Below are 8,191 nucleotides of genomic sequence, written 5' to 3' on the forward strand. Positions count from 1 at the left end.
GCTGTGTAGTTCCACCAAAATTAACCAAATCCGCGCGTAGCTTGTATAATTCCGCCCTTATATGTTGCAATGCCTTGAACTTATCGGCACCTCCTTTCTTGTGATGGAAATGAATGATTCAATGTATTCATGAACATTTTGTGCAATTCCCATTGAAATCAAGCTGAGCACCCCTATTTGCACAAATACAAAATAAGCGATTAGTATAAAGAAAATTGTACTATGAATTGACAGTTAAACAAGCACCTACATGGTCCATGTAGAGCACACCTTTAGAAAAATGGAACTCACTGGAAAGAATCCTAGAACAACATTGTACTCGCACATCACAGCAAGAAAATGGAGATTTGTCAGTCCTTCTGAGATGAAGTTAGTTTGGTCTTGTGGGGGGTAATGTAACCATCCTTCAACTGCTCCTTCTGATGAGAAGATAGACAAGGCTTCTTCATCCTGGCATAATCGGAACTAGTCACTTCGCGTACTCCATATTCTTCTTCAGAGGAGGAGGATCCTGTTGTGCAAAGATAAGAGGATAACTAAATGCTAGCATCCCTGTGTGCTAAAAAAGGAAAGGAAATATTTAAAACATCACAGATGAAGCACTTCTCAAGGACAATACCACTTTTTGATGACAGTATCTAAATAGTAGCACAACACCAATAGAGATGACAAAGCTCAATCATATGGATGAAATCAGTGAGCGAGTACCAACCTTTGTCAAGAGGCTTATTGTGTAGAGCATACAGATGAAGCACTTCTCCGGAACCATCTGTTGCTATCTACTGTGGTGGCCATGCTTACTATATACTCCTCGATTAGATTAATGTTTCCAACATCTTCTTGTGTAGTTCCACTAAAATATATGGTATCCTTAAAGAAGGTCCCTGTTTGCACAAGTAGAGATAATTATGTATTACATTAAGAGTGGCATCAAATCAGTGGCAAAACAATTGCTCGATCCAGCCATAGCAATAAATTAAGATGCAAAACTATATCATTACTTGTGTCATCACAGTTCCAGTGCTTCATTACAGCACCAGGAGTTGATTTTTGTTTTTCTTCCGCTTGTTCTTCCCCTTCATCACTTGGTTCAATAACAGACAAGCTTCACCTTCAATGTAAGATTTGGCATGTCAATTAGGTTGGACAAGTATAGCACTAAACAATGAAAATAATTTTCTGATGAAAGTGGCAAAATACAAGCCAACAGTTGTGAAATATCCTTAGCTTACCTCAATGAGATATTGCGGTGCACATACAGATTAGAAGTCTTGTCTCCATTTGTGCAGTTCACTAAAATAAAGCAACATCACCGTACAAGTAGCACAACATATGAAAGCACACTGCAGAATCATGTGAAAGAAGGCTAGTACTGACCTCTCATGACGCGGAATTCAAACAACTCACAAGAAGAAGATCTGAACCAAATTTGCCAACACGGATAGGAAGTAAGATCTCCTCTTGTGCAGTTCCACTAAGATCAAGCAATCAAGCAACATTGTCGGTGTGACATTTTGGTTGAACTGCACAAAACACTCTTAAAACAAAAGTGTTTTGTGCAATGCAACAAAAGGTCACAATGGCAACAAGGTGAAGTAGATAACCCAGTTTACACAGAGGTGCAAAGGAAACAACTAGTGGGCAATAACGGTGGATGACACAGAAGCCGACAAAAGAAGCATCTACCTTATCTAAATGGGAAAGAAAGCAAGACAGTAGCATTTCTCAAACGGTGGCATTGATTAATATTAACAGAGAGATTATATAAACAATAAAATTCGTTAAACATGTAATTTGCTTTTAACTATGGCATTGCATCAATTTTCTAGCGGCATTATTAGAGGGTGCTTGTTTACAGGGACATTTTGGTGGAGGGACTAAAAAAACTCCGTGTCAGTCCCATCTAAACCAAATAGGAGGAACTTTTAGGAACTAAAAGTGGGCATTTGGGACTAAAGAAAGAAGACCCCGAGGGAGAGTATTTTTGGGAGTTTTTCCAACAGTTGCCCCTGCCATGCATCGCACCTTATCTCTATTAGTTCATTACTAGGGGTAACATGGTCTTTTGGCATGTCATTAAATAACCTCTAGTCCATGTTTAGTCCTTGGAACCAAGCAGGTAGGGACTAGGGAGTTTTTAACCAAACAGGGCCTTAGATTAACAACAGCTAAAGAGTTGCACGGGACAGTGGACGCACCAGCACCATGTGCATCTACCGATGTACTGGGGTGATGCACAGTCTGTTGCAACAAAGAACAAACAACGAAGGAGCATATTTGTGTGGGTCCCAGTTTTGTTATCTTTAGACACCTTTCCCTATGTGAGCGCAGCAAATCTAGTCCTGCTCAAACTCTATAGCCTTGTCCCCCAAAACAAAAGATCAGTTCGTTATAGATCTGCGTACTGCGTTTGTCATTGTTTTCCCTTTTCGACCAACGTAGGTGCTGGATAGCCAGTCTGTACTAGTACTTTCCCCACTTCCTTTCCTCTGCGAACCATGTCCTAGATTTATGCTATATAAATTTCCCCACAACTTTCCCCCATTCCTGTCCTCTTTGAACCACGTCTTAGATTCATGCGATACAACTTTCCCCACTACTTTCACCCTTCCTTTCCTTTTTGAACCACATCCTAGATTCATGCTATACAACTTTTCCCACTACTTTCCCCCATTCCTTTCCTCTTTGAACCACGTCCTAGATTCATGGTATACAACTTTCCCCACAACTTTCCTGTTTGATCCAACACCCAGATTCGAGTGCAGAAGCGGAAAAAGCCCACATGCAGCTAGCGCAATGCATGTGGAATAAGTAAATTATACCTTAAGGTTCTTGGGGTGTGGTTCGGTGGCGACCGGAGGCCGTTCGACCCACACTATGTACGACAGCGAAGAAGAAGGGGTTGGAGGCCCTCCCTCGCCGACGGTGACAGCGTTAAGCCTCCTTCCCTTACCGACGGACGGATCCTGCCGGCTCTTTGACCAGTAGTGAGGGGAGAGAGAGAGAGAGGCCAACGAAGTCTTGTTTACATCTGGAGAGGATGAGAGAGTGTGAAGAGAGCAACTACAAGCAGACCAGTAGTGAGGGGGGAGAGAGAAGCCAACGAAGTCTTGTTTAGATCTGGAGAGTGTGAGAGAGTGTGAAGAGAGCAACTACAAGCGTTGAGGCTCCAGCATGTATATATATACTGGAGATTTAGTGAAGAGTGCAAACCCTAGAAAACAAGCGCCGAGGCTACAACTTATACGTGATGAGGTGATTATACGGTCACTACGAGGTCGTATAGCTCCATATCCATCCATTTTGACCAGTCAAAGAATCCTCCTGGCACGAATTATGCTCAAGTGTAGTTATCGAACCCGAGACCTCAAGTTTAATGAGAGAACAGGCTAACCAGCTACACAACCCTCCCGTTATATTCGACAAGAGGAAAATAACCTTTTATACATTCCTGCATTCATGTGACAAGCATGCCGTGTTTTTTTGTGTGTGGGAGTCATTGGGATTTAAATCATAATCATTTCATGTGGCTTTGGTGGTAAGACTATCCACGGTGGTGCAGAAATAATGCAGCCTTAGTCACCTTACCTCTCTCCATGTAGTACGTTGGGTCCCACCAGTCAGAGGGCGAAACAATAAATTAATAAGAAAAATTAAAAGCGTCAGCGGTGTATCTTACCTCACACATCTCACTACTGCTCGGGAACACTGTCCAATTGATCCCTCTGTTCGCTCACGTACTATTTTAAGTGAATCCTTATTATAACATGCACACAATTTTGGGCACTTGTAATCGAGCTAAATCAGTATGCCACTGTATCTTGTACGACTCCCTCCGTCTAGGTGTAATAAGTCACGTTAGAAGGTGCAGCAGGACTAAGGTGCAAGCAGATTGGAGGAGAAGGAGAAACTTGACCGGTCATTCCTCCAATCAAAGCCCTGATTTCTGTCTCTAAACACAACAATTAATCCAAACAACTAAGAGATGCCATTTTAGCTATCATGCAGGGCCACGTATTAACTCGCATGCAAGCCGACTTTGATTTCTTGACTGATCAACGCGTAGTTGCACTCCATGCATTGGGTTTCTGGGGGAGATAAGAAGGCAGAGTAAGGAGCGTTTGGTTACATTGCTTAGGATGGTCATAGTGGTGAGTAACTTGGACTCGGACAACATGCATATGTTACTAGTCTATGTTACTACTACGCGAAGTTTGCCATTGGAAGCGAGCCGATCTGGCTCTCCTGAGCTAGCAAGGTTTTTCTAGCCCACCCAAGCTAGCTAGCCCACAAAAGCTAACATATTTTAACAGTTCCAAATGCCTAACCTTGCCCGGCTATGCTATAAGCTATTCTTGCTAAGGATCCAAACGCTCCCTAAGTAACAACGCTCGCTAGCAACAAGGCCAGGAGGGGATTGAGATGCGAAGTTAATGGACGACGCCTAAACATGTTGGGAATATCTGATTTCCGTAGGATGACTTAACACCTATATAGAGGGAGTACTACTCCTCAGTCCAGGTTTGATGGAATATTCATCACCTCTTCTCTTCTTGTACGTACTCTATTCGTATCTCACTTCCTGTGGCTTCGCACTCGCACGATTTTCCTATTCTATGAACCTGTGTGCGTGTGTGTGTGTTTAACAGCATGTGTGTGTTAGAGAGAGCGACAAATCGACCTACTCCTACAGAGAAATGGTGTGTAGTGTACGATTTTAGCCGCGAGAGTCGGTGCATCCTCTCGTTTCTGGGCGTCCGGTAGGGACAAGCAGACAGCTGCCACACCCGCTCCTGACCAGCCTGGCCCACCCAAGCCCCTCCATCGCCCGCACGCGCTTCCCGCCCGAAACAGTCAGCACCTCTCCAAAGAATCGGTGCCGCATTCATGCCCAGGCAGAGCGGACGCGACCTCTCACTGGCGCCTGCATTGAAGGGAGAAGCATATTCAAGAGTGATGGTTGCTTCGTCCGTGCAACTTACTGCTCGGTATATGTGATTTGACGGCTCGTTGGTCATTATTACTGAGGTGGTAGGACTGCTGGATTTCCCACGCTTTCGGCGAAAGGAGGTACTACTAGATTACAATTTTCTCCATTCTTACGGCAGAGGAGTGCAAGAGTAGTGAAAACACACAGGCTCAGTGATTACATGGCCCACCTCACACTATCACCATATTTTCTGGACACCGTGCGACACCTAACTCTTTACATAGTACTCCTCTGTTCCTAAATATAAGTCTTTGTAGAGATTCCACTAGGTGGACTACATACGTAACACAATGAATGAATCTACACTTCAAATGCATCTATATACATCCGTAAGTGGTTCATGGTGAAATCTCTACAAAGACTTATATCTAGGAACGGTGGAAGTACTTGTATAGTACGTACTGTAATTTATTAGCGAGATAGTACAATGCTATGAAGCTTCCAACTTCTATTACATGTATCTTGCGTCCAAGGTTGCCCGTTGCAACATTTCATCAAATACAAAGGAGACTAACATGCATGCTATTGCATCTCAATGATTGACAGATCATAGAAAATATGTACTCCCTCCGTTCAAAAATAAGTGTCTCAACTTTATGCTACATACGGAGCAAAATGAGTGAATCTGCACTCTAAAATATGTCTATATACATCAGTGTTTCGAGTATGTACTAGTAGTTCATATTGAAATCTACTAAAGGATATATATAAATATATATATTCGAAATAATATGATAATCGCTCTAACCAAGGTAGTAGGGACGAGGAGTAAACGGAGGGAGTAGTAAAAAAAATTCTCCTCATCCTCTGAGCCACCACGCGCGTGGGCGAGGGAGGGGGCGTAAGGCGTACGGTACTACTACTACTCATGCAGTCCCTAGCCATTGAAACAGAGACAGCTAAAGAAAAAATGATCCATGCAGTCCCTAGCCCTTGAACCGTAAGACCTAACCAGGCTTTAATTTCTTGGCAACATCGGTGCTTCCTAAGAAATGAAGTTTGCAACCCTTTGACCATCAGATCATTTTGTGCAGTTTCAGCAAAATCGAGATGAGCATCCCTATGGCAAAGAAATTGAAGAAGTGTGGTTAGAATAAGATTACTGGGACTAGTTGATGAGACATAAACTCATCACAAATACAGTACGTAGAAGCTAGTAGAGGTATGTGTGGGGCAAAGAAGTAGAGAAATATCCACATGGAGTGATGTGGGCAGCTGGAGCAGTGGTGCAAGCCGGCTGTAAAGGGAGTTGTACCTAAGGGATGTCGGGACGTAGCTCAACCTAGAGGAGGGCGGTGGGAGGAGGAAACTACCCACGTCGCGGCAGTGAGTAATGGACGAAGGCAACCTCACTGGCTTTGTGAGAGAGAATGGCGGGGACCCCTGATCGGGGCGTGTCAACAGTGGGTTTTCGTCATCGGCAACGGCGACTACACTAAGCATCCACCCCTTCCCTCGGCGACGTGATCTGCCAGAATGTTAGAGACATGGCCACATTTTTATGCGAGAGAGTGTGAAAACTGAAGAGAGCAACCCCAGCAAGCAACCATGTAGGCTCGTCCTGGCTATGTATATAGTGGAGCGGTTTCCTTTTCTCTCCATATGAACCTATTTATATTGCATATGTGACACTGAATAAAAAACTTTATCTGTAAATGACGCGGCACCTACTACTCGTTCTCCTATAAACCCTGCGCTTGGCATCTCCAAACTATTAAATTTGCGATTGGCTCTTCGCCTCTTACGGAAGTTGAGCAATAATGGCACTGCTGTATATATCGTTCTGGCTATATGAGACCGAATGAATTGCTGCACGTCCACCACATGGTGAGGGTCGAGGGGCGAGGGAGAGTGTGTACCATTACATCCGTTTCAATATGGACTACATACAGAGCAAAATGAGTGAATCTACACTCTAAAATACGTTTATATATTCCTTTTGTACTTTTGTACAGTTATTTCATTTTAATAAAGGGATGTGGGGCTTTGCCTCATAGTAAATATTCAAAAAATATATGTTTCTATACATCAGTGTTTGGAGTATGTACTAGTAGTTCATATTGAAATCTACTAAAGGACATATATTCCAAACAATATCTTAATATCTCTAACCAAGGTAGGGACGAGGAGTAAATGGAGGGAGTACTAGTAAAATTTTCTCCTCGTCCTGCGAGCCACCGCGCTCATGGGCCAGGGAGGGGGCGTAACGCGTAGTAAGCAAGCTTCACCTCATCCTACGAGCCACCACGCCCGTGGGCGGGGGAGACGGCATACTAAGCAAGCTTCTCTCTGTTCTGCGAGTTGACAGGAGACATCAAAAGTACTCCAGTGTATAGAGCCTTGCCTCTAAGATAGGCCCCACATGGTTTGCCTCTTTTTTAACATAACGGGTCAAGTCGCAATTTATTTGTTCACCTATGGTAGACGATCCTCCCTCCATCTAGTGGACAGCCAGTACACGTGTGAAATTACCACGTGGGCTGCCTTTTCATACAGAAATAAGCTCCACCATGTACCCACACGGGTGTGGGTGGGAAAGAGACGGGAGTACATACGCCATGCGTGCACATCTTCTCTTCGTGCATGTCCCCCACCTACGTGGGTGTGTGGGAGAGATACAAACCTAGACAAATGGTGTGTGCGTTTGTGAGTGTTTTATTTTGGGGGAGGTTGATTTCGTGAATGTATTTGTGGGAATATGTGTCAATGACATCTCAAACAAAATTTTGCATGCAATGTGTGTGAAATGGAGGCCTGTCCATATCATATATAGAGGGTCGGGCGATCCACGAGAAGAGAGGGAGGGGTCATAGATATTGATAGAGTCGAAGAGAGGATCAAGTGCGTGGGTGCGAGATCGATGAAGAGAGCCACCGAAATTGTGTGTGTGTGCAAGTCAAAGATATAGGGCGACTGACCTAGCTACCGGAATGTCAGAGGGCACAGGTCAAGTTTGTGTGTGGCAGGGAGACATGACTAGAGCGCTCGATGTATCAGTGTGTGTGGGGGGGGGGTGGGGGAGGGGTAGGGGTAGGCAGAGGCCTAACTATAGATGCAGAACGACTCGTATATGTGTTGAGAAGGAGAGACTCAGCTATGTCTTGAGCGAGACCGGTCAACATCCATACATAATTGAAGGACGGGAAATAGGATGGGACAGAGAGAGAGGAGAGAGAGGGAGGGAGAGGGGTAGAGTGCTGG

The sequence above is a fragment of the Triticum dicoccoides genome, chromosome 3A, assembly GCF_002162155.2.
Source record: "Triticum dicoccoides isolate Atlit2015 ecotype Zavitan chromosome 3A, WEW_v2.0, whole genome shotgun sequence".
Classification (NCBI taxonomy): domain Eukaryota; kingdom Viridiplantae; phylum Streptophyta; class Magnoliopsida; order Poales; family Poaceae; genus Triticum; species Triticum dicoccoides.